Here is a 27,644-nt window from a genome sequence, read left to right on the forward strand (position 1 = left end):
ATTCCAGCTGTGACAATGGCACATGCCTTTGTCTGGAAATCCGGGTGGAAGAGAGTCCAGAGGCTGCTGAGAGAAGCGGGAAGAGCAAGAGGGCGGTGGGGTTGTGGAGGAAGTGAAGGCTGGCCAGTCCTGAGCTATGGGCCCCTGCTGGACTGTGGAGTTGGACTGCGGAGTTGGCAGAGAGAGGGCCTGGAAGGCCCCAGTCCTGGGAACAGCTCTCAGCACCTAGGGTCACCTAGAGGCAGGGAGCAGGCTGGGGAAGGGTGGTGGTATGGGAGCTTTTCGCCACCAGGGGACAGCAGAACCCCATCCGTGAAGGCCAAGCTGCAGCTCTTCCCCTTCGGCCCAGGCAGCTTCCTATAGAGGGAGCTGAGGGCAAGGAGCTCCCCCCGGGCTGCAAGTAAGGGAAAGGAGATCCTTACAGAGGGGAATTGGTGGCGCCTAGGAGGCAGAAGACCCGGATGGATGCCCTGTGACCCTGAACAGTAAGTCTCTCCTCTGCCGGAGCCACCTTCTCTGTAATAACAAACCTGACTGAATTCTGTGGCTGACCAATCCATGCGGCTGCCAGAAGCAGAGACCTGTGGGAGGCCCACGCCCAGGGCGGGAGAAAGAAGCCCTCCACCCTTCCCCTCTCTCCAGAGCTTTCATTATGCCCTGGGCCTCCACTCCCTGAGCCCACTCTGGTGTCACAGTGCCTGTGGCAGTAACACAGCAGCGTGATACGCTGGTAGTATGTTTGCCGCACTCTGGAAGAGCCATTGAGGTGCCAACAGTCCTGTGGTGGTGGTGGTGGTGGTGGTGGTGGTGGGGTGACCCAGATCCCCAGGGAGCCCTGCTCTCAGTGTTTTGGCACTGTGTGAGGAGGTTTGGCTGGGTCCTTAACCACCTGCTGGGAAGTCAAGCAGAGCAGAAAGAAGAAGAAAAAAAAAAAAAAAAAAAAAAAAAAAAAAAACGGCAACAGGAAGGCGCACAGGAAACACCTGTGTGTGGATGCAGGTGGCTCATTCCAGAAGGGTGGGGGTGGGGCGGGGGCAGGCCAACCGCCCTCAGCACACTGGCTGTGCTGTACTCCCGCCGTAACTCTGGAGGGTGGCGTGGCGGGGATGGCGCAGCTCAGCTTTTTGGTCAGCTGGGGCAGCAGGGGGTGGAAAAGGCAAAAAGTGTCCAAGCCAGCAGCCACAAGAGCCATTGCTCGTGGCTGCCCCAGGGGTCCCTGCAAGAGGATTGTAGACCCAGAACCACCCTAGGGCTGAGGCCCAAGAGGCCCACTGGTAGGGCAGGACTGTCCACGTGCACCCCGAGCGCAGCCGCTGTGGTAAGTAAAGAGGAAGTGAACAATGGTTGACCAGGTCTCGGGAAAGTACAGGCGGGGGCCTGGGCCAGTGGGAGCTCACAGCTCAATCCACAGGAGAGGACGGGGCCTGGGCAAGACATGGAGGCTGCAAAAATATCACCCCAGCTGGGGTCACTGAAAATCTGAGTGGCCCTACATTCCTGCTCTCTGAGGAGGGTCCTGAGGTCCCTGCAGCCAGCTGTGGACAAGAGTGGGTGCGAGGTCAGGAGGGGCAGGAGGCGTCTCACAGGTGCTTCCCACCGGGCAAGACTACTCCCAGCATCCCCCCCACCCCCAACCTCCTACCCGGCTGTCAACAGGTTCCGAGAGGCACTCGTCCCTGCTGCCCCGCACTCTGGACAGCAGGGAACCTGCTGCCCCCAGGTGATGGCGGGTGAAGACACCACTAGGAGTCAAGGGCACGCAGGCAGGGAAAGCCTGTACCCAGGTCCTGTGGCGCCTGTACCAGCCTCCGAGGGGACTGAAGGAAGTGGGCCTCTAAAGCCTCTGACACACCCGGAAGCACCCCGTCAGTCACGTCCATGGAGGCCACAGCCTCACGTTGCCCATCATTACTGGGACTTTCCCCGGAGGAAACAGAGCGCACTGCAAAAAAGGGACCAGGCCGAGGTAGTCCAGGATATGATTTATTGTGTCGGTGCTCACTGGAACCTCCCCCGCCCCTGCTGTCCTCTTCAACCTTACCTTTCCTCCCGTCTCCCACACTGCTTCCTCATGCATTCAAAGCTGCGGAGAACCAAAAAAAGAAGAAAAAGGCATGTTTGTGAAGGCAAAGAGGCAGATGGGTTGGCACATGGGAAGAGGACTGCTTCTTTGTCTCGCCCACAGAGCGGGGGTGCCTTCCTTGTGTTTCTGTGCCTGGTGTGTGGGTACAATTTGCTGAACCCTAGGCATATGACATGCTCCTTCCTTCCCCCCCACCCTCCTCGGCATCCCTGGAGGGTCCTAATTAAGGCATCCATCCCCCATGGACACAGCCGCTTGGCTTGGCTGCTGGACCTGGCTCTTCTGGGCCTGGGCAATACAGGAAGCTGAGCTTGCCAGGGACTCCGAGGCCTATCTGCACGAGAAGGCAGAGCACTCTGTCACTCAGGAAATAAGACTGTCGTTGGCCTGCAAGAAAGGAGCCTGCTTCAGGAGGTGGCGATCAGGTGATGGCTGTTTGCCTGACCTGATGTCAACGGTCCAGTTTCGCTCGGTACACCCAGGACATACGGACCCTAATCATTGTTGACTTAGAGCAGCTGAATAAACAGCTGAACTGCTCTGGCTAACACCTACGTTTCTAGCTATTTCCTCTGAACCTCCTTACAACCGTCCCTGCCACCGCCTGGCGCATCCTCTCACAAACATCTCTCTACAGGATTCCCTTTCGGCCCTCTCCTCGCTCGTGAAACACTCCCTGAAGCAACTTGTCCATTCCTCCGGGCTCCATCTGTGCTGAGGCTGTAAGCCGAGGAGTGTCACTTCCAGACCCCCATACCCAACTGCTGACCTCCTTTGAACGCTGGAGTACTTCAAACTCAATGTGCTCAAAGTCAAACTCAACACCTCAAAGCCTGTTTCTTCACCAGGCCTCTGGAGTTAACAACTCCTCAGTTCCCTGAGCCATACAGCTGGGCCTCATCCTTAAGTCTTTAGCTCTGCCCCCTCTTCCCTGTCACTAGAATCCTTGCAATTAAATGTTCCAGATATTTCTAACTCCCGTTCACTTTATCCCCATCGCCACCACTCAGGTTCAGGCCACACTGGCCTCTCACCTACACATTAACCTGCCCCTCCCAGGCGCGTCTGGTCGTGCCCCTCTTCCATCCCTTCTCCTCAGGGCAGACTGGTTTCTAAAACATGAACCCACCTCTACAGGCTCTCTGTTTGGTAAGGAAAATTCTAGCCCCCTCATCCTGTCTCACAAACCTGAGTCAGTTCCCCTCACAGCCTCACTTCTAGAGCCGCCCGACTTCTCGCTCGGCCCTGGAGCGTCAGCAGACCACTCACAGGGCCTGCTTGCCTCTCCTGGTGGGGTGAGTCCTCACTCAACAAAGCCTGTAGGCTCTTGGAAACTGACTTTAAGGGAAGCGACATAACAAAACCAGCTCCTGGACATTTCATTCCGCCTCACTGGGATGTTTTTCTCATCGTTACACTGAAATGCCGTTAAACAAACAACATCATTTGAAGACCTGTAGCACACGCTTCCCATCCCACATCTTGCCCAGCAAGTGCCTGTTCACCTGACAGGCTTCAACCCTGACATCGCCAATGTCCCCAGGAGGCGGCTCCCCTACTGCAGGCCCCTGCGCACTCCCTGGCGTGGCACTAGTCGCTGTACTACCAGTACCTTGCGGTCACTTGTGTACTCTGTCCCCCTGTCCATCCGCCCGCCGGTATATAATGACTGTTCCACTAGGCAGCAGACCACCCAAATCTGTTTTCAAACAGATATTCTGAGATTTAGTCCACATGCCACCCAATTCTGCCATTGAAAGTGTACAATTCCATGGCTTTCAGTATGTTCACCGAGCTATGCAATCATCACCGTGGCCAACTTTAGAGATTCCCATCAAACTGGAAAACTCTGCACCCTTTACCTGTCATTCCTCCCTGCTCATGCGGCAAACACAAATCTACTTTATGTCTCTATAGACTTGCCTAGTCTGGACATTTCTTACAAGATAAATCAAGTTAGGTCTTCCCAATTTATCCAGATCCAAGATTCACCGGAGAATTTCCAGTGTTTCCACTGCAGAGGCCTTGGGTGGGGTTAGGGAATCTGTGTTCCAGGCAATTCTCTAATCAGGTTGCGTCTGCCTTTACTATTCCCAACAATCAAGGCCAAATACACAGTAGGTGGCCAAAAACCAGCTTTTGACGAAAGCCTCTAAGACTTGTCTCTAGCTCTCGGTTTTTTATATCCAGTTCCCTAATTGATGTATTGGTCTTATCTCAAACACGACTTGAAAACCTTTCAAGTATAAAACTACTATATGTTTAATGCAGAAAAAAATCCTGGAAACTCAAAACGCTCCTGGAAGTGCCCCATGAAGCTCAGCTCTTTAAAATGCACTTTCACCTCTGGGGTCTCAGTTAAGGCCTGGGTGCAAGGCTGGGCAGAGCACAGTGCAGGGAGGCAGAGCTGAGTTTTAACAGGTGGAGGCAAGCAAGCTGAATCCAGAGGCCCAGTCAGAAACATGGCTGAAGAGATGAGTAGGGCTAGGATGGGGGTGGAGTTGTGCAGTCTCTGAGAAGTTTGGAATTTACCCCCAGTGCCCCGGGGGAGCCCTCTGAGGACTTGAAGCAGGGTAATGTGACCACATCTGTGCTTCAGAAAGACCACTCCGGTGCTTGGAGAGAGGAACAGGAAGTAGTGAGGAGTCTGCGCTGTGGTCAGAAGTGACAGTGGCTTGGGTCAGGAAGAGGCAGCGGGATGAAGAGCAGGTTAGAGTGACGAGGGGTCCTGAAGGCAGAGCAGACAAGACTCTGGTGATGGAGAGGATGCTGGTAGCTTTCAGGGGAGAGCCCTAGAAGCACAGTGGGAGAGTGACCTGGGAGCGATCCAGGAGGAAGTATTTAGAAATAAGCTGGATATATAAGTGGGCCAAGAAGATAAGCGTGTGGGCTGGATGCAGAAGCCTGAGCATTGTCCTTGCTTTATGACTGTTGGGCTATCCAGTGACCTGTCCTTCCTCCCCACCTGCGGTCCATACTTTTACTTGCCTCTCCATCCCTGACTCCTGCCTACTAATGTTTATGGCCTCTCCAGGCTAATTTAAGACAAAAACATATGGCACTCGAGGGCTAGGGGGCGTCATCTACCTCCAGTATTACCTAGAACTGAGCAGTTATTAAGGACATCCTTAGAGAGGAATAAGTCACCGCTCCAAATACCTCTGCTGCCTGCTTTCGGAAAACCTAAAGCTTCCACCATTAAAACCCTTCCTTTGGGTTAAGACAATAGTGTCAACTTGCTTCCCTAGCCCCCAATATAAATCGCATAAAATTTGGAGAAGTGGTAGGAGATTGGGGACCAGAGAGAGGCGTCCAGAACCTCCCAGGCAACCTCGGAGCTACAGCATCATCTTCAGAAGAGCCATAAAAATGGAAAAGTTATCTGCCAGAGTGAGGAACTCTGAGCAGCCAGCAAAGAACAGGAAGAGAGGGTGGGGCTGGAAGATCTGAGTATTGTTCTGGTTTTGCCAACAAGTTACTGGACAACACGGAGCATGCCACTTCATCTCTTGAGTTTCGGACCCAACTATGCCCGGCTCTTCAAACAGAGTGGTGAACACCCATGCAAAGGGCAGGCAGCAAGTTGTTCTGGAAGACGAAAAGTGTACAGATGAGATGGATAATTAAAGGGGGATTAATACATGCACAAAGAATTTAAGAGCAGAGAACAGAAATCCTCTGCATGCCAACTACATGTGGCATGTAGGCCTAGGTCAAGTTCTTTAGATTTTAGACAGTAGTAATCTGAACTGAGAAAGAAAAAATAAATATGGTCTTTACAGAGGTTTGAAGAAAGCAGAAATCAATAAGGAAAAAGTCCTGTGGTTTGGACAGATGATATAGACGGGCAAGTATTCAAAAAATTAGGAGAAAGTGGTTGGCCTTGGCATGAAAAGGTTTCTAAAGGTCTTAGAAGGTTTAGCATCACTACTCCACTCCCTAGTCCAATCATGAGGGATGACTTCCTACCCCCAAAACTCTTGGGCCCTCTTATGCTCTTGAGAATGGCTGATCTTACGTGCCCCTGCCTTGCTGGCTAATGCCTTGTGGACCTTTAACACTCACCTGGAGTGAGATTCTCCTAGAGAATGATTTGCTTATTTCTGAGTCAATTTCTTCCCATTATAGCAATTGCACCAATCATTTGTATTATTGCATTATTGTTTTTGATTTTGTTATTTTTTAACCAGTCTTTGTAGTTGGACTGTTATTTCAAGGGCAGGAAAAACATCTTGGGTCATCTTTGTAGGCCCAGTGCCTCAAACAGGGAGTTGAGCATATTCAGTGTTTGCTGAGCGGGGTATTATGTCTCATGTCTGTCCTCAATAGGTAAAGAGGCAACGAGATTGTTCAGGTGTAACTTTAGATCTCGCCCCCTAAGTGGGAGGGAGATTCTTGCCCATCACTACCCAGAATATCTACCTTTCTCCTTCATTTCTTGACTCTTTTGCTCAAAGCATTCTGAAAAAACCTGTACATGGTCACGACTATTGCAAGTTTTTTTTTAAGATTTATTTTTTATGCATACAAGCACTGGGGTACAGGTCAGAGGTGTGGGGGGAGGGGTGAGAGGCTTCACCAGAGACACAGGGGGGAATGGAACAGGAAGATTGACTGAAATACACTGCTGAGGGGAGCAGCGGGCGAGACAGGAGAGGTCTGCTGTGCCATGTGGGTAGTTCCCTGGCGGGCGATGGAACTCGTGCTGCAGTGGCTGCAGACAGCTTCATTGTGCTGCGTCTTAATAACCCCTTAAGCCACCAGGGAGGCCTATTGCAAACTTAATATGAGGCAACAGTATAAGCTAGGGAAGATTTTGAAAATAGAATTTTTCTCCCGAGACTTACAGCACAAAGTATACCTTCCCCAGAAAGAACGGTTCCCTGGCCACAGAAAGCTTCATCAGTAACTAATTCTATTCATTAATCCAAGAATGGTTGTCAGAGAGTAGATCTGGGAATGTGGGTAGGCAATAAGATGTATAGAAATAAGAAGTTACATTTATTGTACGATTCCTGGTGCCTAGAGCTATGCCAAAAGCTGTACTTTTATTTTCTCATTTAATTCTTACCACGGTGTGAAGAACAATTACCTCCTATCTTAAAGAGAAGAAACCTGCATTTGAGTTGTTGCTAATTCACCCAAGAATCACACAGCTAATAAGGAGACAAGACAAGACACAAAAGCCAGACAATCTGACTCTAGCATCCAGAGGTGATATTAAACACTCAAGTTATATAACTAACATTTTGTAATCTAATTAACAGCACACCAAAGCTTTCTAGTAATTTAGCTTCCCAGGAGGCTCTCCTGTAGGGAAAAAAAAAAATGGCTTTTGCCAGAACAGGGAGACTGGTCCACTTTTCAGTTAGTAAAGCAGCAATCTGCTTATCCATCAAGCTCTCTGGATATAGACGACATTCCTAGTTCTGCTGGTGGCCTCACCAGTACCACATGGGAAGCCAACAGCCTTCTGCTGATAATGCCCTTAATTTTGACGTACTGTGAACAGAAAAGATGGTTCATGGGAAAAACTGAATCACTGCGAGTGGTGGTAAATCATTGCAGTTCTTTTTGGTCCGGAGTTGTCCAGCAGGGGACAAACCTGTCCTTATTTTTAATTATCCCAACTGTTTCATAGGTTCTTATCATACTACTTTTCCCTCTCAGCTTGTTTCTGCCCAGCTCAAAACATCCTATCATTTTGTCTTGACTTTCTGTTCAGTGCCCTCTGGAGTCAATTCCATGAAGCAGGATACATCATGCTTTCCTACAAGAAAACCTTTCCCTTTTTTCTGTCCTAGTGGTCCTCAGCACTTTCTCAGCCCCGTGTCAAAACAGCACACTGTTTTCAGAAAGCAGGCCCCAATGTCACCTGGGTCCCATTCCTTGTCCTGTTTTTTTTTTAAAGATTTATTTATTTATGCACACAAGAGCTAGGGTACAGGCCAGAGATGCAGGGGTGAGAGAATTCACCAGAGACAGAGTGGGGAGCAGAACAGGCAGACTGACTGAAACACACTGCTGAGGGGAGCAGCAGGTGAGACGGGAGAGGTCTGCCTTACCACGTGGGTTGCTCCCTGGCCTGGGATTGAACTCATGCTACAGAGGCTGCAGACTGCTTCATAAGTGCATTGCTTAACCCCTTGCGCCACCAGGGAGGCACCCCATTCCTGCCTTTTAAGTGGTGCCTCAAAGGTCATATAGTTGTGAATATAGTTGATACCATGCAAATAGTTATTGTCTTAGTCCATCCAGTCTGTTATAGTAAAATACCACTTACTGGTTAACTTAAAACAACAGAAAGTGGGCCTCCCTGGTGGCGCAAGGGGTTAAGACACAATCTATGAGGATGTCTGCAGTCTTTGCAGCACGAGTTTGAATCCGGCCAGGGAGCTACCCACATGGCGCAGCAGACCTCTCCTGACTCACCTGCTGCTCCCCTCAGCAGTGTATTTCAGTCAATCTGCCTGTTCTGTTCCCCACTCTGTCTCTGGGTGAATCCTTTCACTCCTCCCCTCACGTCTGGCCTGTACCCCAGTTCTTTTATGCATAAATAAATCTTTAGAAAAAAAATAAAGCAACAGAAGTTTATTGCTCACAGTTCTGGAGGCTGGGAAGGCCAACATCAAGGCACCAAGGTTGCATTCTAATGAAGGTCCTCTTCCTGGTTCACAGCTTGTGTTCACATGATGGAAGGGACTAGGGATTGCTCCAAAGTCTCTTTTCAAAATATTTCTGTTTAAGAGGGTTCCATCCTTGGGGGCCTCTCTGGTGGTGCAAGGGTTAAGTAGCAGCACTATGAATCTATCAGCAGCCACTGCAACATGAGTTCGATCCCCCGGCCAGGGAGGCAACCCACACATGGAGGAGTAGACCTCTCCCGTATCGCCTGCTGCTCCCTTCAGCAGTATATTTCAGTAGATCCACCTGTTCTGCTCCCCACTCTGTCTCTAATGAAGCCTCTCAGCTGCTCCCTGCCACCGGCACCTCTGGCCTGTACCCCAGTTCTTATATGCATAAATAAATTTTTTAAAAAAGAGGGTTCCACCTAAGCACCTTTTTTTTTTCTTTAAAGATTTATTTTATTTATTTATACAAGCACTGGGTACAGTCAGAAGTGCGGGAGGGTGAGAGAATTCACCAGAGCCAGAGAGGGGAGCAGAGCAGGCAGAAGGACCGAAGTACACTGCTGAGGGGAGCAGCGGGCGGCAGGAGAGGTCTGCGCGCCATGTGGGACCCTCCTCCGGTGGCCGGGGAGCAGCCAGGGATCGAACCGGCACTGCAGAGGCTGCTGGCAGCTTTGCAACCCAGCGCTCAACCACTGCGCCACCGGGGAGGCTCTGGCCTTTTTTTAATGGCTGAGTCCTAAGGTGTACATAAGAGATAAATGGGATAATTTGATTTCTAAAAAACATTCCGAATACTTCACACAACTGTAGAATAGTAGCTAATTACAGAAGGCAACATCTACCTGAGATTAGCAACCAGGAAACTTGGATCCTGGTGTTAAAAAACCAAATTATCCCTTTTCTTCAGCTTAATGTTGCTGGAGAAAAACCACACGCTGGCCAAAGCAGTTTAAACTCATCATCACTCATTTCAAATGGATACCCAAAGCTGCCAAGGCAGTCCTACCAAGAAAGCTGTAAGCTGGGGCCTCCCTGGTGGCCTAGGGAAGCAGACCTCTCCTGCCTCCCACACCGCTCCCCTCAGCGGTGTATTTCACTAGATCTGTCTGTCATGTTCCCTACTCTGTCTCTGGTGAATCCTCTCAACCCCTGGCACCTTTGGCCTACACCCTACTTCCAGGTTTAAAAAAAAAAAAAAAAAAAAGCTGTAACATGCTTTCCCTTCCCACTGCATTTGCATCCATTTTCACCTTTGTTACTCTATTACAGAGGCAGCATCCTCTTCCCAAACACCGTCAATGCCCTTCATTTTCTTACATTTTCCCATGGATTTCACTCCTATATAGATCAGGCAAGCCTTCTCTCTCCTGTATAATTCCCAATCAAACATACTCTAGAACACTACCATCTTTTAAATGGTAGTGTGGAGTCCCCTCTTCACTCCATATCCTCCCACAGTTACCCCTCATTTTTTTTTTTTTGTAGATCTCCAGCGGCCAGCGGCCGGGAAACGAACCCGCGCTGCAGAAGCTGCGGGCAGCCAGGCAGCCCAGCGCTCAACTGTTGCGCCACCAGGGGAGGCCCTACCTACCCCTAATTTCTTTGCTTCCTTTGCAGTAAAATTTCTCGTATTACCTCGATGTGTTGCCTCCATGTTCTCACTTTCCCGTTCACTCTCCAACCCATTCTAGTCATGTCCACATCTCTGATTTATCAACACAAATCAAGTCAAGGTCAGTGATATTACTCACTGACCTCCAAGGTGACCAATCCAATAGTCCTATTTCTGGTTCAGGTTTACCTCTCAGCAGTAATGGACACAGCTTGACAAGGCCCTTGCTACCGCAAACCTCTTCCCTTGGATTCCACAGTCTCACACTGTGGACTGCCTTCTGTCTCCTGGCTCCTCCCTCTCAGCTCCCTCCATTATCCCATCTCTAAATGCTGGAGTGCTCAGGATTTGGCCTTAGAACTCCACTTTTTCTCCCAGTCAAGAGATCACATACAGATATGTAGTTTAATCAGCTCATGCAGTTTAAAAGCATATTTAGTGGCCAACATCTATCTGGATATTTTGCATTTAAAAAAAAATCCAGATTTCTGATTCCTTAAGGAAAAAAAAAAAAAACTGTCAATACAGGACTAGCGTGCTCACAGTGTAACAATCAGCCGCGTAGCAGAAGCTGTCCCCTTGATGCCTGGGTCTGCTTGCGACCTGTGATATCTAAAGCAAGGAATCTGGGGATACAGATTCCCCTAAGTATTAAAAGCTCCTCTTCCGGAGGCACCTGAACACCTTCCAGTCAGTCCTCCACCAACTTTATCGCAGGTTGGGTAGAATCCGCAGGTGCAGCCCGGGAGGGGGAGGGGCGCCCGCCCGCACAAGTTTGAGTTGCGGAAGGTCTCCACCCACGGAGAACTTAGCAGCTTTCGGGGGGAGAAATGCACTTTAAAATACGGAATGACACCGCACCGAATACAGGAAGTCCTTTCGGCAAAAGACTACTACGGTCGTGCAAGAGCCATCAAGTCTGGTCTTTACGGGCCTCTCCAGGCGGAGGCGGCCTGGGGCTGCCGAGGAGGCCGTCTTCTAGGGCGGAGATCCCCCAAATGTCGCTGCGCAAGGACAGCCCTTCTCGCCGTAGCTCGCGGCCGCCGGATTGTTTCTGAGAAACAGGGACCGGCCGGGCCTCACTCGGTGGCGGGCCGGGCTAGGGCGGAGCCTGGGGCGGGGCACGGCCCCCGAGCCGCCACGGCCCCACGGCCTAGCCCCGCGCGCGCTTCCTCCAGAAGCCCTGCCCCCGCTGTACAGGTTCAGGGCGGGAGACGGCGGCCGCGGAGCCAGGTCGCGCGCGCCAGGATTCCGGGCCGCCCAATAGCCGCGGCCTCCGCCCAGGAAGCCCCACCCAGCGGGAGCCGGACGTCGCGGCGCCCGCGGAGCCCACGCGCGACCCGGCGAGGGCGCGGGAGGGCGCGTGCGGCGTGACGCGACTCGCAGCGCGTCCCGTGACGCCATCGCGCCCGCTTTTGAAAGTTGGCGCCCGGGGCCGCCTCCCATGCTGCCCCGCGCCAACCCCTCCCCTCACCTTTCCTCCCCCGCCCTCCACTCGTCGCCCGGCCGGCCCCCCCACCCGTCCCTTCCCTTATCAGCACCCGCGGCCCCGGCAGCGCCGACGCAGGCGCACTGCACCGCGCCGCCGCCATTTTGTGTCCGAGCCTGTGGAGCGATTAAACCGTGCGCGGAGCTGCTTCTTTGGCGGCAGCGGCGGCGGCGGTAGCCGGTGCGGGTGCGCGGAGCTGGCCGGAGACGCCGGGTGGCCGGAGCGGTGGAGCGGCGGCGGAGCGGGCGCTGCGGGGGGTGTGGCGCGGAGGTAAGGGGGCCCGGGGTGGAGGAGGTTTCTCGGGCCGCCTCTAGGTGTCACGATGGGGCCGCTCCGGTCGGCGCTGGCTGCAGCCCGGCGCCAGCGCCGCCGCCGGGGGGTGTTTGTCTCCCTCTACCGTCCCTGCTGCGGCGCGGCCGCCGCCATTGCCCGTCGCCGCTGCGGCCCGGCCGGCCCCCCCCCCGCCCGCCCGCTAGGCCTCCCTGTTGGCGGCGCGCTAGGCCCGCGGCGGCGGCGGCTCCAGAGGCCCGCGCGCCGGCGACTCCATTTTCCTTCCTTTGTCTCTGCCCTCGAGGCCGGCTCTTGGCCCGGCCGATCGCCCGGCCGCGGCCCGCCCTCTGCCCTCCGCCCCTCCCGCGGCGGGTGGCCGCCGCCGCGAGGCGATCTCTACGCCCCGGCTTCCGCGCCCGCCTGGCGCGGGGGTCCCGGCCCGCGGCGAGCGCGCGCAGCCCGGTCTCCGCGCGGTATGGGCGCCGGGCGCGGCGGACGCCTCTCGGCCGCCCATCCTCCCGCCCGCCGGGGCCCCGGAACCTACCCGGCCGCGCCGCGAGCGTCCGCCGCCGCCCGGCTGCTGGGCGGTCGCTCCCAGTCCGCGCGCCGCTGCCGCTCGTCTCCGTCTCCGCCGAGTGGCGCAGGCGGCGCTGCTGCGGCTGCGAGCACAGGGACCCCAGAGCTGCCGAGAGCTCCCTCTGCAAGGCTGGCTGAGCTGCTCGCGCCTCGACGCCGCCTGAGCGGGCGGGGGGACGCGCGCTCGCCGCCCCCGCCAGGCCCCAGTGCGCCCCCAAACTTGCGCCCGGGCTCCTCGCCGGACCTGACCGGTGCCACCCCCTACCGTGGGCGGCAAAAGGCATGAGTTTCACACCCAGGAGTTTTTCTCCAGCCGTGGTCGGGCTCCGTGCAGTGGTAACAGCCTGACTTCGGGAGCTCAGAGATCTCAAAGGGTTCAAAACTTAATTTCACTCTGATCTCAAGTGACGTGTCAGATCGCTGAATTCGGGATTATGGGCTTGCTAGGGGATTTCGAGCGACCCTTGAGTTTCCCTCCCGCTTCGTAATATCCTCATGCTAACTTACTACAATACTTAATACCTGATGCTCTAGGGCTGGGCAGTTCTGCCCCGGGATTGTGCAACCCGATCTAAAGCGCCAGTAGGGCAGAATGAATTTATTCTTGACTTCACTGGTAATTTGCCCATACGCTGAAATATGAGGGTTGGTGTTGTAATTGAATCCTGGGTGACTAGCTGCGGATGGTTTATAAATATCTACGCCCAATGTAACTACTCTGTAGTAGCAGACTTCCTGTAGCCCCGAGTTCAGCGTCAAGTAAACATTCGAAGACGTAGTTTTCGTGTTTCTTTGAGTTTAGATCGACTAGGAAAGTTAAAATTCCACGTTCCTTGTGGTGGCAAAAGAAGTTAAATCAGGCATGTATTTAAATTTATTCAGTTAAGTCTTCCCGTTTCATTCAAAAACTTCCTGTTGAATTGCCAGTTTTCTCTTTTTGTTTCCTCAAATACTCCAGTACGTTAATACAGTATCTTGCAACAGTTGATTTATCAACTGGGGTAGCTTTGGAGCGAAGTCTTGATTAACTTTCTTTGGGGGGGGAGGGGTGGCTGGAGAAAAGCTACTTTAAGCTTGTGAGGAAATTAAAACAGCCGGGTGCTAGGCTAAACATAGTTGTGCTGTCCACTGTGTGTGATTTCAATCTGTAGGATCTTGCCACAGTCTACTTCCATCCGCCAGTCTTTCAGCACTCCCTTTTTGAACCCCATAAAATGTTCCTTCACCCTCTCCTCCACAATAAAATTGCACTAAGTTACTAAATGTAGTGGTGTTGATAAAATGTCAGTCTTGGGAATAGAACCAACCTCATTGCCCTAATACATTCAGCTGCTTGTATGTTTGCGGGGGGTTTTGGTTTTGGTGGGTTTTGTGTGAGTGTGTGTTCTTGTGATTTTGGCTTTATTTTCCTTTTGAAATTGAGGGTGGCAAGTGGCATGTTTTACTTAGTAAAATAAGCTCCACATGAGTTACAAATTAAAATCCAGCAGGTCTGTGATGGAGCCAGAAGTAAAGTTTGTTTTCTCAGGTTAGCATTATGTGCTCCACAGACTTTATTTTGCTTCTTGATTCAGTTGTACTATATGCAGACATCAGCTTCTTGGTCTTACAGATCACTTACGCTGTTTTATTGGTCTTATAGATCGCTTATGCTGTTTTATTGGTGTAGATCTTGTCCACAGAGATGCTATCCTTTGAGATTTCCTTTGTGCCAGGATTCATATTTTGTTTCTATTGGAAAAGTAAATGTATAGAGAGAATAAACTGAGGATGCAAGATTACCCAAAGGAAATGATTACTTGAATCAGTAGTATTAGGAAGGTTACAACAGGAATGGCTCATACATAAGAAAATCCTGCCTACTTAAGAGTAGTTGTTGGGCTTCCCTGGTGGCACAAGGAGTTAAGCCTCAGCACTATGAAGCTATCCTCAGCTTTTGCAGCAATTCGCTTCCGGCTGGCCAGGGAGCTGACCCATGTGGTGCTGCAGACCTCTGCTGTCTGGCCCTCTGCTCCCCTCAGCAGTGTATTTAAGTCAGTTCGCCTGTTCTCCTCCCCACTCTGTCTTTGGTGAGTCCTCTCATCCCCCACACCGCTGGCCAGTATGCAAGTTCTTGTATACATAAATAAATCTTTTTTAAAAAGTAGTTATTTATATGCCAATCATTTGTATTATAAATTGCTTTTCAGTTAACATTAGGGGGGCCATACAGCCTACATAAGAAAATTTAGAAGTAAAAGTTAACCTTCAGATGCGTTCAGAGCTTGAGGGTTTTGTTTTAAAGGATAGAAGAATGAGGGTACTCACTTATGACTTTAGTGGGTGGCTTGGGGAGTTCCTCAGCCACCTGTGGCTGACTAGGGCCCTGAGGAACATTTCTATGGCAGAACCTTGCACAGTGGTTCCTGCTGGCAGAAAGATTCCCCTAGAGACTTTTTTTGCTTCAGAGATGTTGCTGGCATCTTATCCATTCTGCATCATCTACCTCATAAGCTCTATTTTATTTTTTATTTGGTTATTTTTTTTTTTTTAAATAGAGGCATGTTTTATTTATTAATTTATTTGTTTGTTTGTTTATACATGCACTGGGTACAGTCAGAAGCGCGGGAGGGTGAGAGAATTCACCAGAGGCAGAGCGGGGAGCAGAGCAGGCAGAAGGACCGAAGTCCACTGCTGAGGGGAGCAGCGGGTGGCAGGAGAGGTCTGCGCGCCATGTGGGACCCTCCTCTGGTGGCCGGGGAGCAGCCGGGGATCGAACCTGCGTCGCAGAGGGCGCGGGCAGCTTCGCAACCCAGCGCTCAACCGCTGCGCCACCGGGGAGGCCCTATTTGGTTATTTTTTAAAGATTTATTTTTATTTATGCATGCAAGAACTGGGGTGTAGGCCAGAGGTGCAGGAGGTGAGAGGATTCACCAGAGACAGAGTGGGGAGCAGAACAGGCAGATATACTGAAATACACCGCTGAGGGGGCCAGGGGGGTGAGACAGGAGAGGTCTGCTGTACAGTGTGGGTCAGTTCCCTGGCCAGGGATCGTACTCAGGCTGCAGTAGTGGCTGGCTGCTGGCGATAGCTTGATAGGGCTGGAGACTTTAACCACTGCACCATTAGGGAGGCCCACCGTTTTATTTTTTAAACCAGAACCCTATTTGACAATCTGTCCACCTTATATACCTGTCTTGGTTCCAAATTATTTAAGGCTTGCTTTTTTTTTTTTTTTTGGTGCTAAAAATTAAAAGTTTCTCTTTAAACAACTAAGATGTGTCATAATTTAAGACTTACAGGTTTAGAAAGAACAATAATGATCAGTAATCTAAAACAATAATGATCAGTAATTGAAGACCATGTTCCCTAATTGAATGTGTGGATTTGTCTTACTATCATTTGCTTTTTAAACACCCTGAAGCTTTCTCTAGTTGCTGTCTTCAGGTCTTGCCTGGCATTTTCTCAGTGAGTTAGTATTTGAGTGCAAAGATGTGTCATTGCATATGTAGACTGCCAACATAGTCTACAGTCCCCAAGAATTATTTTTTTTTCCCCCGGGCTTGAGCCTCATTTTTGTTCACCTTTATTATTTTCAGGGACACAACATTCCCTTCTCTTTGAGGTATGCTAGTGACAGTATATGGACTCCAGTATAAAGTGTTTCTTGGATTAAATATCCTAATCATTTGTATTGTTATAAATTTCCTTTCATCAGAGAAAACTTTTCTTTAGCTCCATCTAAGAAAATGTTACATTAGCTTAGTTTTGTGGGCTTTAGGTAATTATGAAATGGATTCCCTCTTTGTTTTACCCCACGTACTAAATTCTTTGAAAACTTAATTCAAATATAGCTGTTTCATTTCACTTGGGAGTTTCTTTTCACTTTTTTTATTTACCTTCCTTTGGAGTCAAGTTTCACTCTTCTGTTGCCTGAAGCTTAACAGTTTATTTATTTGTAATTTAGGGAGAAAATTGTCAGCTAACAAGGTGTTCCATTATCTGACTAAATAAAGTATTTCATTGCTGTGCTTCTAGGGTTCTCAACCATCAGTGAAAGCTTCCCCCCTTATTAAAATGAAAAATATAGTGCTTATTTGCGGTGTTAAACTAACTTAATCAGTGATGTCACTACTTGCTGAAGATAAGGAAATAAACTATTGACAAATTATTTCTATATCTGAGAATTAACTTTTTTGGTAGTTTGTACATTTGCCACATTTGGTTGTAAAATCACAGTGAGGTGCTGTTTTCATAATTACAAATATCAGTCCTTTATTTAGCAAATTTTTAAAAAGCGAATGTCTTATTATTGACTGGCGCGGATATTTATGGAATGTCTCAATTTGTAATGCAGCATTAATAGATACATGTTTTTCTGATGTTACCAGTCTTAAGCTTGTCCTCATTTTGCTTTGTACATATGTGTATATGTAGTGTTCATAAATTGATTTGTGCTTCTATTTTAGAATGATCACAGACGTGGGGCCAGAGAACAAGATGCACTAGTGGGCACATTGTTGACTAGGAGCGTGAGAACTGGGTTCTTTTTTTTCTTCCTCAAACTGACTTTGCAGCCACGGAGAGGTAAATGCTATTTCCATTTCTTGGTTTTAAAAATGGGAATAGGAAAAGCCCTACTAGGGTGTGGGAAGATGTAGTGGATCATTCTTGGGGATGGGGACAGGACCAGGAGCATACAGAGAGGCTTTAGAGAGTCTTGGGTTTGAAACTCTGCATTGCCACATTCCCTGGTGACATTGAGCACCATTATATAACCTTTCTACTCCTACAGCTTTTATTTGTGAGAGAATAGCTCCAATTACAGAGCATTAAGTAGTATTCTGAGCATGTACATGGAAATGGTTGTTGCTTTTCTGTAGAAATCCTTCGAATGTACATATTTTCACTTATTGGCAGGTCACCTTAAAAGTCCATTGTCTGAGGCATTTTGTAATTTTGATAAGGGATAGAATGAATCCTGTTCTTGAGGAAGCTGGTATCCTGGATTAAAATTTACTTCATTAGTGAGTTAGCCTAGCAGATGACACATGTTTGCATGAGAGAGTGAGACACTTAAGTTTTACTTTAGCCTATAGTATCTGTCATAAAATATTATGGACATCTTAGAGAACTTGAAGCAGGCCTCATAAATGTCAGAGTCCGTTAGATTTTGGAATTTCATAAACAAAGAAGGATTCTAGGTATGAAAATTCACTCTTTTTGGGGTACCAAAAACAGCTTTCTTATCCTTTAGAAAAAAGTGAAAGTAATTTAATTGCACTTGAGTAAAGGTGGGAGTGTAGAGGTGGGAATTACAAATGCTGAGATTAAATAAGTTTAATGAATGAATCACCTAAGTGACTACTAAGATTTTTCTTACAACCTGTGCCTGGTTCACTAGTATTCCTAGTAGTGAAAACTCTATTGTTCTCCAAATCTGTGGGCTGTTTGGCACCTCCGTTGATGGAAAGGACATGGTCTATGTGCTAGTATTCTGTAGCTGCAGTAATACTCGTGCCCTGCAGGTTCTTGTAGGAGCGTTGATACAGAGTGCATACTAATGAGCTGCTGAAAAGAAAAATAGTACTGATTTGAAGAGCTATTGAAAAAACTAGCCTTAAGAGTTTGGGAATGGGATTGTAGGAACATGTTGGTCGCTTTTTAAGTGTTATGGCTAGTTTAATTATTTAGATCCCTGTTTCTCAAACTGGGATATGAATACCCTTAGGGTACAAAGTGCTATGATCCTGGGGTACTTGAAGCCACAAGATAAACATGACCCATCTTCTTGGAGCTTCAGTTGTGCTCATTGAGGGGGCCGTAAGTTAAGTAATTTAACTGGTAAGTAATTTAAAATTTTTTACCTTAAAACAAATACATATTGTCAGAATGTGAACACTGTACACAGTCCAAGGTAACACAGGTCTTCAACAAAATGGGGTGTGATTTCCTGGGGTTGGAAGCACTCTGTATAGTTACTACACTGGCGTATTTGATAAGCTAGATAGATTGTATCACATGGTGCTCTTTGCTTATATGCCTGTTCCTCTGCATGCCTGGCATGCACAGAGCTCTACAGATTGTAGGCAGATCTGAATGACTGAATCAAAGCAAAAATATTGTCATCAATTCCATTCCAATGATTTAAGAATTATAATTTAAAAGAAGCAGCAGTGGATAATACCAGATCTAAAACTAAATTCTATAAAACAGATTATCACAAATATCACATTAACTCAAGCATAATTAACAGTTAATTTTAACAATTTATATTGATTTTGCTCCCCCCATTCAAGTTACGTATGAGAGTAGTAATAAAACTTGCCAAATCCCAAACGAGAGGCCTTGTGATTCCTAAGATCATTCTTCGAAGCAACTATTCTTAATAATTTTGTGTTTGATGATTAAAATACTATTGCTAGTGTATTGCTTTTAGTAAACGTGGCACTTTCGATTTATGTTTTCTATATTGATAATTCATGCCTTTTGAATATGGGTTTTACATTTGAACCTAATTGGGTCGGAATAGACTAAAATGTGATGTTCTCTGATGTGACGTGAGTTGGATCAACCCAAATGTTTTAGATGAGCTCTAAATATCCGGTATTTATTGAAGTCTTGTAATGTGCTCATTAAATGCTTTGAACACTTGCCTTTCTACTTTGTGCTAAGTACTGCATTAGGTACTGAGGGTTCTAAGATGAATAGGAAAAGATTCTTTTCCTGAGGATCCTGAGTTTAGAGCAAGAGGTCTATAGTAAGTGTTGTTGGTGCTCTCAAGGGTGCAGGGAAAGACAATCACAGGAGTTGGTGAAAGATGTTGGGAAAGTCAAATGCTTATAAGATTTTTTTTTAAACATGGTACAAAAATGTAAATTATGGAGTAACAGTAAAGGAAAAACCTAGCATATAGCAAGAACTCAGTAATTTTTTTTTTTTTAAAGATTTGTTTTTATTTATTTATACAAGCACTGGGTACAGTCAGAAGCGCGGGAGGGTGAGAAAATTCACCAGAGCCAGAGCGGGGAGCAGAGCAGGCAGAAGGACCGAAGCACACTGCTGAGGGGAGCAGCGGGCGGCAGGAGAGGTCTGTGCGCCATGTGGGACCCTCCTCCGGTGGCCGGGGAGCAGCCAGGGATCGAACCGGCGCTGCAGAGGCTGCTGGCAGCTTCGCAACCCAGCGCTCAACCGCTGCACCACCGGGGAGGCCCTCAGTAATTTTTTTTAAAAGATTTATCTATTTTTAGCTATACAATAGCTGGGGTACAGGCCAGAGGCGCGGGAGAGTGGGAGGATTCACCACAGACAGAGCGGGGAACAGAACAGGCAGGCTGACTGAAACACACTGCTGCGGGGAGCAGTGGGGAGACAGGAGAGGTCTTCTGCGCTAAGTGGGAATCTCCCTGGCCAGCCAGGAATCGAACCCGCGCTGAACAGGCTGCAGACAGCCTCATAGCGCTGTGCTCAACCTGCTGCGCCACCGGGAAGGCCCTCAGTAAGTAATTTTTTGAGTGAATGTTTTGGGGAAAAAATGACTATAAACAGACCTCTAAACACTTCCAAACAAAATTTAAAACTAGTAGTAGTAGTAACGTTAGGTTTTGAATAACCTTCTAGTTCAGACAAGTTATTTTAAAATGCAGGTAGATCCCCCCACTTTTTAATTTGATAAACCAGAATTACCAAATTAGGGAATAACAATATTTAACAATAGGAGTTCGGTTAAATTATGATACATCTATATAAGAGTGTCATCCAGCTGTTAAATTACATGCAGAAATATATTGAAATGGAAAAATATTTGAGACATACTGCATATAGATTATCTAATAGTATGTACAGTATGATGTCGTGTGTGGGGTTGTGTAGTTTAATAGTTATATGGCCTTTGGCAAGCCCTTTAGGAGTTGACTGTAGGTACATATATAGGGAGGTAGCTGTGAATATAAACAAGAATGTTTAGGTAAAAGTTAAAGGGTTGTATTCTTACGTAAGTTTTTTCTTATTTATGTTGTATAACTTTATATGTTTTTTAAAGATTTATTTATGCATACAAGAACTGGGGTACAGGCCAGAGGTGCAGGGGGTGAGAGGACTCACCAGAGACAGGGTGGGAACAGAACAGGCAGATTGACTGAAGTACACTGCTGAGGGGAGCAGCGGGTGAGACGGGAGAGGTCTGCTGCGCCATGTGGTTAGCTCCCTAGCTGGGGATCGGACTCAAGCTGCAGAGACTGCGGATAGCTTCACAGTGCTGTGCTTAACCCCTTGCGCCACTAGAGAGGCCCTTTATAATAATTTTTTTTAATTAATTTATTTATACAAGCACTGGGTACAGTCAGAAGCGCGGGAGGGTGAGAGAATTCACCAGAGCCAGAGCAGAAAACAGAACAGGCAGATGGGCCAAAATACAATGCTGAGGGGAGCAGCGGGCGTGGCAGGAGAGGTCTATGCGCCCTGTGGGACCCTTGCCAGCTGCCCGCTGGGGATCAAACCGGTGCTGCAGGGGCTGCAGCTTCGCAGCCCAGCGCTCAACCGCTGCGCCACCAGGGGAGGCCCCCTTTATAATAATTTTTAAAAGGGAAAAAGGAATCCAGTTCAGTAGGAAGTAGTACTAAAGGTTTCTAATAAATGCAGTTAAATAATAATAGCAGTTTTCGCCCAGCTTATTCTGGCAATATGTTGGACTTCTTGAGATTTGAGGGCCTTGCTAGAATACTCTTGTACAAGTGCAGGCACAGGAAGGGTACTGGAAGCCATATATCTATCCAAATGTTACAGGAACCTGAGGCTGCAGAGATAGTTCTTGAAACCTTCCTCACTTAAATTTGATCTTCAGAATTTTTTGTATCTTTCAAGTAATGCTTAGTTTCATTCTTTGGAAGAATGAAATACTAGAACTTAGAGAATTCTTTCACTCTCTTTCCCCAGAAGTAAGCACTATTAACAGTTTGGTGAGTTCCTTTATAGTTTTTTTTTTTTCCCTGTGCTTTTTCATAAATGGCTATGTACATATAATACAATTTAAATTGAGATGGCATTGCTCTGTAACACTGTATATGATTTAGGGGATTAGCTTCACACTTCTTCAGATGTATGTCACCACAGCCACCACCAAAATACCCAAATTTATATAATATAATATAATCTTTATTCATTCATTTATTTATTTATTTATTTTTTAAATAGAGGCATGTTTTATTTATTTGTTTGTTTGTTTGTTTGTTTGTTTTGTTTATACATGCACTGGGTACAGTCAGAGGCATGGGAGGGTGAGAGAATTCACCAGAGCCAGAGCGGGGAGCAGAACAGGCAGAAGGACCGAAGTACACTGCTGAGGGGAGCAGCGGGAGGCAGGAGAGGTCTGCTGCCCTATGTGGGTCAGCTTCCTGACCGGCTGGGGATTAAACTCGTGCTGCAGTGGCTGCAGTGGCTTATTAGCTTGTGTCTTAACCTCTTGTGCCATCAGGGAGGCCCAAGTCTAGTTATTTTTTTTTTAACATGTTTTTAGAACTTCTTGAATATTGATTAGCTAAACCCGATTCAAGATGTGTTATTATTCAAGGACTTGGTGTGAGGTTTATTGTGATTTTTTTTTAATAGAGGCATGTTTTATTTATTTGTTTGTTTGTTTGTTTGTTTTGTTTATACAAGCACTGGGTACAGTCAGAAGCGCGGGAGGGTGAGAGATTTCACCAGAGCCAGAGCGGGGAGCAGAGCAGGCAGAAGGACTGAAGTACACTGCTGAGGGGAGCAGCAGGCGGCAGGAGAGGTCTGCGCGCCATGTGGGACCCTCCTCCGGTGGCCGGGGAGCAGCCGGGGATCGAACCAGCGCCACAGAGGCTGCGGGCAGCTTCGCAACCCAGCGCTCAACCGCTGCGCCACCGGGGAGGCCCTATAATATAATCTTTAAAACAAAATAAATTGTGCTTCACAAGTAGTCTATACAACCTCATGGGGGAGGGGGTGGATTTCAAACAGTGAAAATTGGTAATAGTGAAAACTTCTCTCTGATACTTCAGTTTCTTCTTCAGGGGTTATGAATAATTCAGTTTTTCATGTACCTTTCACAGGAATTTCTCTGCATACATAAATAAATGGTAGCATACCATACACATTTTTCTGGACATTTGAATCGTTTTGAATCATTTGCATTAGGAAAAAAAAAATGCCCTAGTAGATGTCCTTCTTGCATACAGGGCACGTGTGTTAGTGTATCTGTAGGCTAAATTCGTGGAAGTTACATTGCTTATTTCTAGACGAGGGTATATACAAAGGCCCAGAGACACAAGAAGATGGAGATGGGTGGTAAGGAAGCAAAAGGGCAAGTGGGGAAACTGACTAGGAGGCCGTTGTGCTGTCCAGACAAAATGCAGTAGTGACCTGGTTTAAGGGAGAGGATCTGACCAAAATTGCTGTTTGTCTAGTTTTGTTTTGTTGAACTATTGGAATCCTATCCCGTAGCATCTTTGTAATCTTTGTTCATGTTAGATGTGAGTATTTTCCTTGTTAGGTACCCTATGTAAACATTACTAGGGCCATGCTTTAGTTTTTTGACCTGTTCTTTTGGGTACAGCGGTCCCTTATTGGCCCTAGCTTTTTGCCTTCAGCGCTTCATTTTTCCTGTTCCCCATTATTTCAGTTACTTCGAAAATAAGTATAAATTATTTTGTGAGGGGGGCCCTCCCTGGTGGCACAAGGGGTTAAGACACAGTCTATGAAACTATCCGCAGCAAGTGAAGCACGAGTTCAGTCCCCGGCCAGGGAACTACCCACATGGCGCAGCAGACCTCTCCTGACTCACCCGCTGCTCCCCTCAGCAGTGTATTTCAGTCAATCTGCCTGTTCCATTCTCCACTATGTCGTTCCCCACTATGTCTTTGGTGAATCCTCTCACCACCACCACCCCCACACACACACACCTCTGGCCTGTACCCCAGTTCTTGTATGCATAAATAAATAAATCTTGTAAAAAATAAATTATTTTGTGAGGGAGAGCCAAGTTAATTGTAAATTTGAGTGCATAGATTTCAAGGTGTATACATTCAGAAACAGTTCTCAAGCCTGGGCCTCCCCGGTGGCACAGCGGTTGAGCGCTGGGTTGCGAAGCTGCCCGCGGCCTCTGCGGCGCTGGTTTGATCCCCAGCTTCTCCCCGGCCACCAGAGGAGGGTCCCACATGGCGTGCAGACCTCTCCTGCCGCCCGCTGCTCCCCTCAGCAGTGTGCTTCGGTCTTTCTGCCTGCTCTGCTCCCCGCTCTGGCTCTGGTGAATTCTCTCACCCACCCGCGCTTCTGACTGTACCCAGTGCTTGTATAAATAAATAAATAAATCTTTAAAAAAAAAAAAACAGTTCTCAAGCCTATTTTTGTTATTCGTAAATATTTGCTGATTGTGTGACTACTAGATTAGCTACATCTTAGCTAATGGCTAAGTAGATTATGCTATCAAGTATATAGTTGTAGTTCTAAGCATATTTTACACTGAAATGAAATCCTATTTCAAAATAGATTAGTTTGAAAGTGGTAGATAGTATACTAAGACTTCTGAAGAAAAGCAGAAATCTTGATGTTCTGTGTACATGGGGAGATTATACAAACAACGATCACACCCTGACTTTGAGCAGCATTTCTAGTTTGAAACATCTTAATGGAGGGAGAAAAGAGCCAATCTGGTAAATTACATCTGATGTTTGTGACTTTTTTGCACAATGTGGGATTCTTTTTTAAATTTTTTGCATTATAGATGTAAGTGCCACTCAGTAAGGTGGTATGTATAATCTTCATGTAAATAGATTTTGAAGGCTTCTGTCTAATTCTGGCCTGCAGACAAAGGGACTTTGAAGTAGAGAACTAGCTTTTGCTCCTTGATTTTGTTCACTATGTGCAAGTGTTAAAAGTTCCTGTCTGAATTTTTTAAGTTCTGAAGTGGGTGGTACTTATTCCCTTCTTACCTAATAAGGATGAACCTAATTGATAACCTTTAAAAAAATGTAGGACATTAAAACCAGACAAAATTTTAAGTCATCTGGCAGTCACCTCATTTTATAGATGTGAAAAATAAAAAGCAAAGTGATGGTACCCAAAGTTACAGGTACAAATGTTTTATTCTTTTCCTGTCTGGTGATGAATGGTCTCTTGGTTTCATAGAAAATCCTGCTGCATTTGACTCTGTATCTAATTATTTGGTAATACATTTGGTTTTTGTAGCTCTCTTTTGACAGAAACATATCAGTGTATATCTATTGAAAAACAATGTGGACGCGATACATTTTAGCTCTGTATATAATACACCTGCGCATTGGCACAAGTTTTCAGTATGTACTTGTCAGAATTTTTAAAAATATTGTCACCAGCTTTGAAGTTTGTCCATGTGTACAGAGCTAGGCTCTGATTGTCACTAATATTAAAGCTTGGTATCTAATACTATGGCTATTAGGATTTTGAACTTACTCTCTTTCTGTATATGTCAAGATTTTTCCAGAATCCTTCGGTAATTTCTGTGATTAGATCATCTTTGAGGCTGTGTTGGTGTTAACATCTCTATTTTTAGTACAGTTCACTTGAATCACTGAAAGGTTTAAATTAGTTCAGCCCACTGTTTATATAAATTCTGGTATAACATAGCTGAGACAGCATGGTCACTACCATGTAATATAAAGCAGGTGATACCCTAATTGTTTTTAATATTGGTGCTTCTATTTGTATCCTATAACTTCCAACTCTACAATTTTTCGTTGTAAGTTTATATTAAGACTATACTAGTGATTTGATTTCCTTTATTTATTTAAAGATTTATTTATTTATGCACACAAAAGCTGGGGTACCGGCCAGAGGTGGGGGGGGTGAGAAGATTCACCAGAGACAGAGTGGGGTACAGAACAGGCAGGCTGACTGAAATACTCTGCTGAGGGGAGCAGTGGGCGAGACAGAAGAGGTCTGCTTCGCCATGTGGGTTTCATTCTCCCTGGCCGGCCTGGGATCGAACTCGTGCTACAAAGGCTGCCGATTGCTTCATAGTGCGGTGCTTAACCCCTTGGGCCACTAGGGAGGCCCAGAATTATTCTATAGTAATAGAGGATACCCTAATTGTTTTTAATATTGGTGCTTCTATTTGTATCCTATAACTTCCAACTCTTTATTTACAATTTTTTGTTCTAAGTTTATGTTAAGACTATACTAGTGATTTGATTTCCTTTTTTTAAAATACTGATTTATTTATGCATACAAGAGCTGGGGTGTAGGCCAGAGGTGTGGGGTGGGGGTGGGAAGGGATGAGAGGATTCATCAGAGACAGATTAGGGAGCAGAACAGGCAAACTGACTGAAATACACTGCTGATGGGAGCAGTGGGCGAGACAGGGGAGGTCTGCTGCGCCATGTGGGTCACCTCCCTGACTGGGAATTGAACTCAGGCTGCCGCCAATAGCTTCATAGTGCTGAGACGTAACCCCTTGCACCACCAGGGAGGCCCTGATTACTTTTCAGAATAAATTTTCTTTTGTTTTTTTTTTTTCTATTCTGGCCTTGGCAGACAAGGTCTTTTTTATATTTATAAATAATATTTAACCTCAAGGGGCCTCTATGGTGACGCAGGGGCTTAAGATGCAACCTATGAAGCTGTCCTTAGCCTCTGCAGCACAAGTTCAGTCCCCAGCCAGGGAGATACCAACATGGTGCTGCAGACCTCTCCTGACTTGCCCGCTGCTCCCCTCAGCAGTGTATTTCAGTCGATCTGCCTATTCTGTTGCCCGCTCTGTCTCTGGTGAATCCTCTCACCCCCTGCCCATCTGGCCTGTACCCCAGTTTTTATATAAGTAAATACAACTTTAAAAAAATAATATTTAACCTCAAATTTCATGGTTAAGCTATTGCCTATATCCCTTTTTTAAGGACAAGTAACAGATTACTTGAGTCATAATCTAACATTAGTTCAAGATCACATTCTTTCCTTCTTTATTCTGTATCCCTGTGTTCTTATACATGTTTATCCCTTTTCTGGCTTTCAGATTTCCTTTGTCTGTTGAATGACACTTTAACTGTTAGCATAGTTTGTGCTACTTTACTGTTTGCTCACTAAGGATTTCTTTTCTTTTTTTTTTAATTAACTATTTCTTAATGTCTGTTCAAAGATATAATATAGCCACTATTATTCCTTTGAAGCTTTTAGCTTCTGATTTAACATTGACCTTATAGGGCCTCTCTGGTGGCACAGCAGGTTGAGGGCAGCATTGTGGAGCTGTCTGTGACCTCTGCAGTGCGGGTTCGATTCCCAGCTGCCCAGGGAAATACCCACATGGCGTAGCAGATCTCTCCTGTCTCATGTTCTACTCCCCACTCTGTCTCTGGTGAATTCTCTCATCCTCCCACACCTTGGGCCTGTACCCCAGTTCTTGTATAAATAAAAATAAATCTTCAAAAAAAATTGACCTTACAAAACATCCTTTTTATCATAGAAAAATGCTCCTTGTTCTACCAAGTAGCCTTCATGTGTGAGAAGTGAGTTAGAGAGACAGTGAGTTATATATAGAGTATTGACCATGTGGTCACTGAGACATACTGCAAAAAAATGAGTTCACTCTCTCCTATATGACCTTCTCTCTCCCCTTTTTTTCTTTTTCCTTCTGTCATTTGTGAGCTTGTCCATTACCTCCTAGAGAGATCTTTTTACATTGGTGGCACCATGTTAGAGGTGAAAACTTTACAACTTGAATCATATATCCCATTATTGCTTATATGTTTTCAGGTGGGCTTTGTAGATTTTTATCTAAATGAGTAAAACAGTTGTTCATTCTAAAGAATTAAAACATTCTTATAATAAGAAAACTATAGGTATTTGAGTAGCTTGGATGTATGTACACCTGTATTTAGGGTAAACTATTGTATTCTAGGTCAGTCACTTCCAAGCAGAGATTGTATATCAGAATTACCTGTGCTCTGACTCCTGACAGAGTCACCCTTGGGAGAATAGAAGTGAGGCATCAGGGTGCCGCATGCCAGCAAA

General features: G+C 46.8%; 1 protein-coding gene across 7 annotated transcripts in view; it reads left to right on the top strand.

The window, feature by feature from the left end:
• The first annotated feature begins 11,768 nt into the window (after positions 1-11,768).
• CTCF (CCCTC-binding factor) overlaps positions 11,769-27,644 on the top strand; it is a 53,952-nt gene continuing 38,076 nt past the window's right edge. For 4 of the 7 annotated variants that reach the window (XM_054696905.1, XM_054696907.1, XM_054696906.1 and 1 more), the window contains exons 1-3: positions 12,031-12,086; positions 17,111-17,228; positions 18,373-18,485. The gene's annotated coding sequence lies outside the window, so the exon portion shown is untranslated. Of the gene's footprint in view, positions 12,087-17,109; positions 17,229-18,372; positions 18,486-27,644 lie in introns of those variants that run through there. The other 3 variants (XM_037515893.2, XM_037515892.2, XM_054696909.1) reach the window with 3 other exon arrangements.

The sequence above is a fragment of the Talpa occidentalis genome, unplaced genomic scaffold (genome assembly GCF_014898055.3).
Source record: "Talpa occidentalis isolate TD23 unplaced genomic scaffold, MPIMG_talOcc4v2.1 talOcc4.17, whole genome shotgun sequence".
Lineage (NCBI taxonomy): Eukaryota > Metazoa > Chordata > Mammalia > Eulipotyphla > Talpidae > Talpa > Talpa occidentalis.